This window comes from Zea mays, chromosome 8, assembly GCF_902167145.1.
Source record: "Zea mays cultivar B73 chromosome 8, Zm-B73-REFERENCE-NAM-5.0, whole genome shotgun sequence".
Classification (NCBI taxonomy): Eukaryota; Viridiplantae; Streptophyta; class Magnoliopsida; order Poales; family Poaceae; genus Zea; species Zea mays.
In genome coordinates this window covers 78,808,089-78,820,747 of record NC_050103.1, presented here as the reverse complement: position 1 = coordinate 78,820,747, position 12,659 = coordinate 78,808,089, and the positions used below count along the sequence as shown (strand labels likewise).

The 12,659-nt window shown below is 43.2% G+C and overlaps 3 pseudogenes across 2 annotated transcripts; all 3 read left to right on the top strand.

Moving 5' to 3' along the window:
• The first annotated feature begins 3,339 nt into the window (after positions 1-3,339).
• Positions 3,340-4,118, top strand: LOC100126943 (serine hydroxymethyltransferase pseudogene; annotated as a pseudogene). The gene is made up of 4 exons (NR_164076.1): positions 3,340-3,438; positions 3,529-3,615; positions 3,761-3,882; positions 4,009-4,118. The product of NR_164076.1 is annotated as a serine hydroxymethyltransferase pseudogene (transcript).
• Positions 4,119-4,566: 448 nt separating this feature from the next.
• LOC109941682 (serine hydroxymethyltransferase pseudogene) lies at positions 4,567-5,070 on the top strand (annotated as a pseudogene). The gene is made up of 2 exons (NR_164075.1): positions 4,567-4,684; positions 4,995-5,070. The product of NR_164075.1 is annotated as a serine hydroxymethyltransferase pseudogene (transcript).
• A 1,147-nt stretch (positions 5,071-6,217) lies between these two features.
• On the top strand, positions 6,218-7,083 carry LOC103635423 (tubulin beta-5 chain-like; annotated as a pseudogene).
• Positions 7,084-12,659: the final 5,576 nt, after the last annotated feature.

The window sequence follows — 12,659 nt, the reverse complement described above, 5'->3', positions numbered from 1 at the left end:
ATCTTGTGTTGGATAAAGAAATTATCCAAACATCCATTTGCATGAGTCTGGTCATGGAGGGATAATGGAAAATTCAAATTTGGGTCATGGTTACCTAAATAAGAACATGACCTAGTTTTTGGTTTAGGCAAACATGTCACAAATATTTTATCAACATATCAAGTACAAGAGCAAACACATATAAGACCTTAACAGGTTACCTAAAGAATGAAGGACAACTATTTCATCGAAGGTCATAATACAAAATTACACCACATTATCTACAATCACTGGTTACTGGAATAAAGATGAGAGAAGCATCTTGGGTGTATAGGTGACAAACATGATGCAACAATCAAGATGCATGCTCGTCCTTTTCATCCTCACAAGTTTTGCCAACATAATGTGGCAATAGAGTTCTACATCGGTGGCATACTTACGACTCTCTCGATATTTTGCTAGTCGTCAGCTACACATACGTTTTCAAGGTTAGTGTACCTGCAGGAAAATCCATCACAGCCCAATTTCCAATGATGCAATTCACACATGACAGTTTAACACAGTTTGTACTCCATATATTGCTATATGGAGGCCATCTCATCATTGCCACACTTTAACCATAGGGCAACACATTATGGTAACTCACCTTCTTACCTGAGCGTAGGTGCATCATTACAAGTACATTACACTTCTCAGTATTCCTATATCTGTGTACCCATACACATCCATGGGGTACTGAATTCCTAGAAAAGTAAATACTCCACATCGTAGCCTTCATATATACATATGTGGAACATGTATATAATCAAGCGCTTTCTATACTCTTCCCTAGACCGACAGTTGTTCGGTCATGCTCGCACATCTCACCTTACCTGAGCGTCGATCCATTCAAAACTGAATGGCCTCAAAAATAACAATACACATGTATGCAATACCCCCTGTTATGGGTTAGTGGTTTTGAACTAAGCCACATGATAGACCTTAATTTAGGGCTTAATAGAGGATGTCGCTAGCATTATAGTTTTTCAAAGTTGTTTTTCAAAGCCAAACAATGTGTTTAGTTGAAAATAGATTTTCTAAAACCAAAACTTTTATTTTGAAAATACGTATGTGACCGTATACACTTAATCTTTCTCCGATACCAGCTGTGGCAGAACATCCCAAGTTATTGGGCTCACATGCACCTGCCCTTGTCTCAAGGACCTCAGACGGTTATGCATGTGCACCAGATAACTTAATAGGATCTGTCCGAGTGCCCCAAGGACCTCTCATAAACCACTTACAACTAGGACCGCAGGATTAAGTAAACACAAATCACACACCAACAATTTTGCAGCGAAAATCTTATTACCAAATTTTACAAGTTACAACAAATTTACATTATATTTATCGGAGTGGTTACAAAAGTGGTTCAAAGAATAAACTTTGAAATGTTATAAATTATTTATAAGTTTGAAATATATGCTAGCTTAAGTGACCATCCTCAATAAGAAGTATAGAAGAGTTACTTAGACTTATAAGAAGGCCATGCCCACCGGCGCTTAACACCAATCACAATCAAAGTGACTCGTAACCTGCAGCAACAACGGGAATAAAACCCTAAGTACGCAAGTACTCAGCAAGACTTACCCGACTAAAGAAAAGACTCTCAAGGATATGCTGGTTTTAAAAGGTCTCAAGGTATGGTTTATCATGAATCAAAGACTCTTTTGCAGAAAAACTTACTATGAGTGGATCCTTAAAAATCCATTTTTACTTGTCATGTTAAGTAAAGTTACCTGCCTCTAGAGTTCTTTCTACCCTAGTTCAAACACTTGGCCTATACTAGCCGTCTTTTTATCATCCCTTCATTTCACTGGATTTCTACGTGTAAGTCAGTGACCAAGTCTCATATCCGAGAAGTAACGGCGATCCGAATCAATTAATACCCAGCATATGTCAACTTGTCACTGGGATTCTTAAGAACAGACCAGGTTCACACCAACCGAGAGCACAGATACACCACCGTCCAGCCTCTTGCCACGGAGGGTACATGCTACTCTCGCCATCTCTCCACTCCCATTGCGTGTTGGCCTTTCTGGTATTAGTTTGCCCGAGGCAAAGCTTACCCATGATGAGGCATGTAACCAGTTAAAAGGTCCTCGATCATTAGGCCCACATTGGTACGGTCCTTAATCGACTTAGACGGAGACACTACACCGAGACTCTCTTCTCGTGCAAGTCACCCGGTCGGTCTCAACTTTATCATTTAAAAACCCAAAGTTTAGTACCTGGCAAAGGTACATCTTGTCTGATGTTGAACCCATCATGGCCATGATGGATCCACCATCAAGTTTTATTTTTGAAAACATCCCATCCACTGTGAAGCATCATCTTTTGTTTTAAAACAAAACATTTGTTTTTCTAAAGCTGGACTAAGCATCAGAAAACCCTTTAATAAAATAGGTAATCAAGGAATGGTAAACAATTCCAAGGAAGGAAATGCAGCAATTGGATTAGCACACAACTCCTATTACCCAATCTCTACTTTTCCTTAAGACGATAGTGTAGACTTGGCACAACCATGCCCCCGCCTCCATCCCCACCGTTCGATTGCCGATGCCATCCATCAACTGCGCCCCCGCATGCCTCGCGCCGTCGCCGCCGCATCTCACCTCGTGCCCCCGCATGCATCGCGCCCCCCATCTCACCTCGCGCCCGCATCTCACCTCACGCCCGAACGCCCAACCGCCATGCGCGCCGCCTCCGCCGGATCCGTGCCTACCGATCCTCATCCTCGTTGGCCAACAGCCATGCGCAAGGCAGGCGCCGGATCCGCCGACGGCACCAAGCAGTGGGTCCACCGACGACACGCAAGTGTATGTATGAATCCTCTAAAAACAGGCAGGCGTCGGATCCGGTCCTACTACTATGCGTCACCAAGCAGCTCCAGCTCCACCGACGGCACGACCACCTGACACAGCAGCCCCAAGCCGCACGAATACCGCGATGGTTGAGGTTGTAGGTGGCCGCAACTTCTAGCAGTGGGTCCATGAAGGCGGCCACGGACGCCGAGTTCTTCTAGCCTTCTGACACCATGTTGATCATTCTTTTCGATGGCGCCCACCCAAGACCCTACTCCCTCTTCGCTCGCGTCTTGGGAAAATTAAATATCCTAATCTGCCAGCTGCAGTGCTCTGTGGCTGTAGGCGCCTGCAACCTCTGCAACGGTGGCGTCCGCTTGGTCCGGGAGCAGCACCCCAACATGTATTGTATAGCCGCGTTGCTCAATTTTCAGTCAATCCAGTCCTTTCATTCAATCTATAAGGCATTGTCTTGTCTTCTACCATACCCACCACTCAAAAGAAAACAAAGAAAGAAAGCATGACTCATGATCCGTTCTTCTGATTTGATTTGATTTGTTTTTTTGTGTGTGCGCAGGCATCCCTTCCGGCGACGGAGGAGAGATCCGGAATCACCGTTTGTACCGGTTACTTTGTTCTAAATCATTGGTATGTCCATTGCTCCGCTTGATTTTTGTTGATCTCGTGTTCTCAGCATTGGCGGCAGTGGACTAAGCAGTTGAACGCGCCGCTGGAAGAGGTCGACCCTGAGATTGCTGACATCATCGAGCACGAGAAGGTCCGCCAATGGAAGGTCCCTGTTTCTTCAATCATCTTTTCCTATACGTATTCTTTTCAGTCATTTCCACTTCTCCAGTCATTGTTTTGTTGGATTATATTATTATTTGTTTTTCCAAGACCCTACCGAGTTCTGTCTGTGTTAATGCGTCTGGTGGCAGGGTCTGGAGCTCATCCCGTCGAAGAATTTCACGTCTGTGTCAGTGATGCAGGCAGTAGGTTCCGTCATGACCAACAAGTACAGCAAGGGATACCCTGGTGCAAGATACTACGGGGGAAATGAGTACTGCCCTGCTCTATCCGTTGTCATTCTCGTGATTGTTTCAGTGGAAACACGCGTGCAAATTGAGTGATTGTCTGCATGAATAATCTGAATTGGGGTTTTTATTCTGTGTGTTCTTGGTTGTAGGTTTATTGATATGGCAGAATCCTTGTGTCAAAAACGTGCTTTGGAGGCTTTCCGTTTGGACCCGACGAAGTGGGGAGGTAAAATCTTGTATAGTCTAGCAGCAATATCTATTATATTGCCATGTCGTATGTTCCTTGTTTGTGAACATATCTCTTTGCAGTCAAGCTTTTACTGCACTAAAGCTGTAGTACTTTTCTCCTTTCCTGGTTTGGATAATGTGAATTAGAGAAGGCAATGATGGAAAACACTCTGTTTTACCTATGAGAGATTAAGAACAGTTTGTAGCAATTTAGAAATGTTACAAAGTCTGCAAGGAGTTTAGATTACATAGGATCAGTTGAGAGAATTAACTTCTGCATATGTAGGAATTGCTCCATCATAGACTAAACAACTTGCCCATCTTACCTACATATAATGTGTGGTCACTCTTCTACATTATTATATATGTTTTTCAATATTTATCTTTTGTTTCTGACCATATTTCTCTCATAATGTTAGCTGCCTTTTCACCAAAATTTTCTTAACTCATGACCAATTTTCAACCTCTATAGTGAATGTGCAACCTCTATCTGGTTCACGCGCCAACTTCCATGTATACACTGCAGTCTTGAAGCCACATGAAAGGATCATGGCTTTGGATTTTCCTCACAGTGGACATCTTTCTCATGGTTACCAGGTACATGGGTCTGGAGTTTCCTTGTACCTCCAACTATTTTTATTTTGATGCTGCACACAAGCATGGATGTTTCCTTCTCTGTTGCCTTTCTTTCCTTTTTGTCTCCGTGGTTGGTTTGGATTTCTTTATGGCTGTTCCATTATTGCACTGGCACCTGCTATGCAAAATTAAGTTCCGCCTGCATGCTTGATTATGTAATGCATACGTACTATCTGCAAATGAGTGACATTTTCCCATAAATTCTTAGTAACATTCAAATATGATACTCTAGATACTCCTATAGCTCAAAAGTTATACCTACTGTTTGCAGACTGACACTAAGAAGATATCTGCAACTTCAATATTTTTTGAGACAATGCCTTATAGATTGGATGAAAGCACTGGATTGATTGATTACGATCAGGTCATTTGCCTTTGCAGCGTGGGCGCACACTAGTTGTTCGCCGAAACTCCCGTGGAGTGAGTAGTGATAAGTATATTTTGTGACAAATGGACTGCATCGACAAGGATTAGGTTTTCTACACATATTGTTTATAGTCTGACCCATGTATGTTGTTTGATTGATTTCATATCTGAAAGACATCAAAAGTGTCATGAGGGATATGTGATTGACACCCGCAATAGGTATTTTCTTATGTGATATTGGACCACACATTGCCCTACTCTTTTGTGAGAGAACACATTTAGGTTGTCTCTATTTTGTTTGTGCACATGTTTACTATGATGGTAACATTCAGGTGTCCTTAGTCTCACTAATTTTCTTAACTTGCTGTAATCAGGCTTCCAAGTCTGTCATTCCCTTGGAGGAGGCACTGGATCTAGAATGGGCACGCTTCTCATTTCAAAGATTAGAGAGGAGTACCCTAATCGGATGATCCTGACATTTTCTGTCTTTCCCTCGCCCAAGGTGTCAGACACTGTTGTTGAGCCATACAATGCAACCATGTCTGTCCATCAGCTGGTTGAGAACGCTGATGAATGCATGGTTCTTGACAACGAAGCACTTTATGACATTTGCTTCTGAACTCTGAAGCTAATGACCCCTAGCTGTAAGTTGATTTAAGCTCAAGTTTAATTTTCCTGTTTTCAAAATGTGTTCTTTGCGATATGCATTGTCAGAAGATTTATATTCCTATGATGGCTTTGCCACAATATATTTTTGCTCAATAATTTCATTGAGCTTTTATTTATTCGTATTGTTAGAAGATTATATACACATGGCTGCCGAAATAAAAACAACAAGCTGGCATTTGATCTGTACCAGATTTCAATCAATGATTTCGCTTCTTAGTGTTTACATAAATCATGTTGTCATTTAGTATTTTGAAATTCTTGAATACTTCTGACAGTTTGTTTCTGAACAGTTGGAGACTTGAACCACTTGATTAGTGCAACGATGAGCGGTGTCACTTGCTGCCGAAATAAAAAAACAAGCTGGCATTTGATCTGTACCAGATTTCAATCAATGAATTCGCTTCTTAGTGTTTACAGAAATCATGTTGTCATTTAGTATTTTTGAAATTCTTGAATACTTCAGACAGTTTGTTTCTGAAGAGTTGGAGACTTGAACCACTTGATCAGTGCAACGATGAGCGATGTCACTTGCTGCCTCCGCTTCCTAGGACAGCTGAACTCTGACCTGCGCAAGCTTGCAGTCAACCTGATCTCGTTCCCTCGGCTCCACTTCTTCATGATCGGCTTTGCACCACTCACCTCGCGTGGCTCGCAGCAGTACCGTGCGCTCACCGTCCCTGAGCTAACCTAGCAGATGTGGGATGCCAAGAACATGATGTGTGCTGCTGACCCACGCCATGGTCGCTATCTCACAGCCTCTGCCATGTTCTTTGGCAAGATGAGCACTAAGGAGGTTGATGAGCAAATGATTAATGTCCAGAACAAGAACTCATCCTACTTTGTGGAGTGGATCCCCAACAACGTCAAGACCAGTGTTTGTGATATCCCTCTGCGTGGCCTCTCCATGGCCTCCACTTTCATTGGCAACTCCACCTCCATCCAGGAGATGTTCTGCCATGTGAGTGAGCAGTTCTCTGCTTTGTTTAGGAGGAAGGCTTTCTTGCATTGGTACACTGGTGAGGGCATGGATGAGATTGAGTTCACCGAATCTGAGAGCAACATGAACGATCTGGTGTCCGAGTACCAGCAGTACCAGGATGCCGCTGCTGACGAGGAGGCAAAATACAAGGACGAGGAGGCCATCCAAGATGAGTAAGGGTGGTTTGGGCTCTGCCACATTTGTACCCTTGTTTCCTTTCATTCTGGGGCTTGCCTATGGTTTGCTTGTTGTATTCGCTCAAGTTATGCGGTATGTAGTAGTACTTTCATGTGTAGCATGCTGTATGCTACCACAAAGACTTTGTTCACCTGCACTGCTTGATATTCCATGGCATATGTGACGAGTATTTCATTATTGTATCTGCGTGCTTGCTCCTGTGATGGTTCCTTCCTATGACATTGAATGCTAATTTGCCCATTGCTCACGTTGGATCTGCAAGGCTCTGCGTGAAGAATAGCAACAGTGGGTTTGATGACATACATACTGTAATAATATTGTCTTAGTTATTCATTCGCTTGTCATTTTGGTGCAACTTCATGATATAAATGGCACATTATAGGTGACTACCATTATTGGTTTTGGATCTCCGAACAAGGCCAACACATATAGCTTCTTCATGTTTATTGTCCCTTATCTCCTATTTGAGAATACCATGTGAGTAACCAAATTTAGCGCCACAATTTCTGGCTTGTTCCAGATCAGGAGTTGCCTACGAGTGGGTTGTCACCAAGAAATCAGGGTATTGTTCTAAGGGGGATATTATTGCCCTTTTCAAGAAGCAGCCTGAACAACAAAGGGTAGGGTCTGCACCCAACCTTGATTCCGTTGCAAAGGAGTCTCCAGTCTCAAAAGGGACTCCAAAAAGAAGGAACACAATATGATATGCAGGAATAAGCTAGCAACTCTCCTCCTCTCAATATATATTATCACTAGGGATGTGTAAGAGGTGCGGTGGCCTTCGGATTGTAGCATGCTCGCAGTGCAAATGAACAGGATCAGCTCGGAGTGGAGGGATGCTCAGTTTGGGCGTGCTGGATGACCTCTACGAGTCTCTTGGAGCTGAAGCTAAGACTGAGAATCTTGTTCCCTGCACAAAGTGCAGGTCGAGGGGCCGTCTCCTGTGTCCAGAATGCTCCAAGGTCGCATGACCCTGAACCGTGCACTCTCAATGTAGTTGTTCTCAGTGCTTTTGGTTGGGCTGGTTGGGTGTTTTGTAAAACTTCTGTGCCATTATTTCACCTTTGCACCAGACCATCCTCGCCCTATTCCACCTGTGTGCACTTATGATGACAAACTGCTTTGAAACTGCGATGCAATACATAAGTCAGTAGGGTATATATTAGCGACAAATCCCTCCACAGTGCCATCAATACGACTGGAGAGAGGGATGGAAGTCACAACACACACACAAACCCACACGCTACAACATGCATGATATGGCACGGCCACAAAAGCACCCATCATTCGAAACACTTTACAACTTAAAATGGGCCCGAGGAACTCCTCTTCCAACCGTTAGATCCTTGGTTTCACGCAGTGCAAAGATTCTTCAGAGGAACTCTATTATCGAACTGTTAAGTTATAAGATCAATTCGTGCAGATATGCCATCCCGACAAACATACAACAAAGAGTTAACAATATTGTTAAAAAAAGATTAGATTAGTGTACAAGGTGTCAATATATTTGCTTATGATTAAGCATTATATATTTACTCTTTAGAAATTATTTGTGCGATTCCATTTCAATCTATTTGGGTAGACATATTTATATCGTTCTGTATCTATGTTTAATCATAGATTTTGCCGTCACTATTGTACTCACGTCGCTCGTCGCCAGGGCCCTAAGTCCATTGGAGGGTCGCAATTTGTGTTCCGTGGCATCGCATGGGCACATTCCTAGTGCATCATATAAGGTGATAAAGATTTAAAACAGCAAGAAGGTGGCAAATGCACCGGGGCTTGCCTGGATAACACTAGGTTAGTGTTGTTAGACGTCGATCACTTGATGACCATCCTTTGTCTTGGAACTTATTCAGTCTGCCCTTCACGTTGGTCCGACTGACGACATCGTTTTGCGGAGATGTCCAATCTCTGCATGATCCTGGGGTCGACTTGGGTTGTCTTCCGCATCACGTGATTAATTAACGTACCTGAATGATATGCATAATGCACATGTATGCACATAAGGAGGAATATCAAGACTAAATGTCTACATAACACTAAGTACCATATCTACATTATTTTAACTTAGCTGGATTCAATTTTAACAGAAACAAACTAATTGATATTATTCGCTTTCACTCATTTTGGTAATGCTAGATATTTATCTAGGGCACTTAATCGGTTTCTAACGAAGAGTATCATGACTACTCAAACGTAACACTAACTGCAGTAAATAAAATCCATCGAAAGCAACATTAATAACATTCACCAGCCACACGTTTGAATTTATTAATTTACTTTTCATATTACTAATTTCACCTTACACCGCATCGCTAAGACCAATCCGATATATGTATATTCCAAACCTAGGATTTACCACATGATACAATTAATAAGGCTAATCATCAATGTACCATAAAACTGAATTAGCATAACAACACTAATAGAATGCCCACTAGCCGATCAAACACTATTCCTATTTTACATGTCAACAATTAATCAAACATCTCAGGTTTGACTACCAAAATATCCTACAAAATCAACAATGACAACCTTATCGGATAATCGTTTGGAATACTAAATCAATTCCTCACGCTACTAATTCTCCTCACTCCTCAGCAAAGAGCCAATTTAAACCTATTCGACATATGCATCCACCACATACTACCTGCGACGCATTTTAATAATCATTTAATATAACCACACGCACTTGTGCAACTAACAAAAGAATTCGTCGCGAGTCGCGACCAACATACAAACTCGATCTACTTCATGAGTCGGCTAGCGGGAGTAGTGAAATAGTTCACCACACCATAAACGACTCGGATCTGCGAAATTGACGATAAATCCTAGCGCAAACATTTTATTAGATATTTGGCAAGCGTTGAACTATGATTTCTTTTCCACACAAAACCCTAGGATTTCTTTCTTTAATCAGGCACCCAAACTCACGACATCGACTAATTCACAGGTACGCAGGGAACAGGGGCGACCACGAGTCAATGATAGTTGACCAAACTTTACATTAGCTCGAGTTGTTGGCGTATGTTGCGGCACGGAAGCAGTAGCGTGCGCACAAAGGCAGTGAATGTGGCGAAGGCCAGGCTTGGACATTTCATTGAGCGCCAGGGCGTTGGGGAGTTCGGTTTCGGATCTGGGCGATAGCGCAGTCCGAGATGGTTATGACTAGGAACCGCGTAGCAGGACGAGGTCAAACGGAGACCAGAGCTGGCTCACGGCAAAGTTGGAGTCGACGACCGGCGACAAAGGAAATAGGGGCACGCTTGTCCGGCAGCTACAGCCCATGCCAGACCAAGCAGGGAAAGTCTCCCGGTGCCCAACACGCGAGGAGCAGGGATGACACGAGGAAAAAATTCAGCGCCATGGCGAACTAGAGACCGACGGTGGGGTTGAAGCCGGATAGAGGACTGATGGTGCTGGGGCAAGGAGAACCGGCGAGCAGAGGAGCGCGCGCAGGGAACTCTAGGCCGGACGAGTGCAAGGAGCAGGGAGCTGGGCGACCAAGCGCCATTGGGGATGGGGCGTGCGCATCCCTGCGACTAGAGGGAGAGTCGCGGCCACAGGGACGCGAGCACAGGGGCGCCAGGGGGAAGACGCCATGGGGGAGCTCGACCAGGGGCGCGGTGCTTCAGGAAAAAATCCAGGGCGGTGGAGGATGGCGAGAGTCCGGCAAGCTGACGGCACAGAGGAAGACGTCGGCCACCGGAAATCAAAGAGCGGCGCAGTCCGAGCTGGGAGGCCGCGGTGCCATGGATTTGAGGAGCAGAGAAGGCACTGGCAGAGAGGAGAAGGGGAAAGATGAAGCCAAGGGGCTGCGCAGCGGCCAGGCGAACGACGCAAGGAGGAAGAGGAGGGAGAGAGAAGCAAGGGGGTGCGCGTCCATGGAGATGGCGGCCAGGAGAGTGAGCAGAGGGACGCCGCGATGGAGCTTGAGCAGAGGAAAACTGCATGCGTGGAAGATAAGGCTTCAGAGAACGGCGACGCGCAGGGGAAAAATCAAGGCGCAGTTGGAATAATCTGAGCACGGCTGAAGAAAATCAAGCGAGCGGATAAGGCTGCTGGTCGTACGCGGTGGGAGGATAGAACTGGGGCGGCGCTGATAAAAATCTAGGGGAGAAAAATCTCAGTGGGAGCAGCGGTGAAAATATTTGAGGAAAATATTTTTTTACTTTTCCATCCTTTTCTTTAAAGGGAGCACACAGATAATTTATTTCTCCGATTGAGTTTGCACGAGATGTAAATCGGACGAAACAAAAGATACCAGACAAACCGGTATAGACTACGTTTGATTTAATTTAAAGTCGGATAATTTACAGGAGGAATAAATCTTAACTATGAATCTTCAAACGCGATTTCTTAGCTAACGAGCAGAGACGTAATTATTTTGCACCAAAAACTCAAGTTGTCGAGTTCGGCTTCGGTATTCAAGACTGTATTTAGTCCCATCTAATTTTACGATTCTCATCAGCTGTCGATCATTCGCTTTAACATCAAGGATCACATGTTGAGAAAAACAATTTAATTAATGCGTTGGCGAATTATTCTTTTCGGACAGCGTGGGGCTCCAAATTTTGTATAAGATCAGAAGTTTTCTGATTTTCGCATTCACTTACGCGCATGATCCGAACATTTCCAAATTCACCAGCAAACGAAGATTCGATAATCCAAAAGTTTCTCGACCCCCTTTTAATTGCTTAGATTATGGAAATAAATATGACACCAAACTCGAACTTTTGCGAGATAATTAAAATTTAGTGTCCATTTTATTCATCGCTATCACGTGTTAAGATCCGCACTCGTGATCGAGCAGACGATAAACATCTGGGGTGTTACAGGCGCACCTGACCCTACTGTTGCCTGCATTTCGGCATGCGTAATGTCGTGAACTCGATGAAGAAGAAACATCATGTGTAGTCGTGGGTATGGAAAGAGGAGAAACCATAGGAAAAGGATACGGTTAGGCCTACCTGCATGCATCACGATCCGTAAAACCGCCATGGGCCCCACGGCATGCACGCAGCTCCGAATCTACCGCACGCAGCCCAATTTCTTTTGGGAGAATCCATGAAATAGCAATTGTTTGAGATGGCGTTCACAAAATAGCATCCGATTTCAAGTAATTCATAGAATAGCACTTGTTTTACCAAATTAATTCAGAAAACAACACTCTATCTATATTTTGCATTCTTTTATTGCTTACCTCACATACAAATGGACCAAATTACCCCTATTTATCACAACCTCCTTTTTTATCTCTTATGTCCATAAGAACAACATAAATAGATAAAATATATGACCTCTATTTTTATAGTGTTAAACATACAAATAGACACATATGTTTTATGAACGAAGAAGTCTATATTTAACTATTAAATTTAGAACCAGGTATCTTCGGTCGTCGAACTTTTAAAATTAGACATATTTGGTCCATTAAAAGGTGTTAGACTGTACTTCCTATGTTCTTTTTTATTTGATACGGTTGTTTTTTTTTCAAAAACTTCAATCACCCGTCCGATTCAAAAAAATTGTATGTTTTTAGAAACTACTTTCTTCGTTCCATAATATAGTTTTGAAGTCCAATGGTTAAATCTAGACTTCTTCCTTTATAGAACATCCGTGTTTATTTGTATGTTTAACATCATGCTTAACAATAAATTTTTTTGGAACTATAAACACGTTGTTATGGAACTTTAAAGGAAGAAGTCTAGATTTAACCAT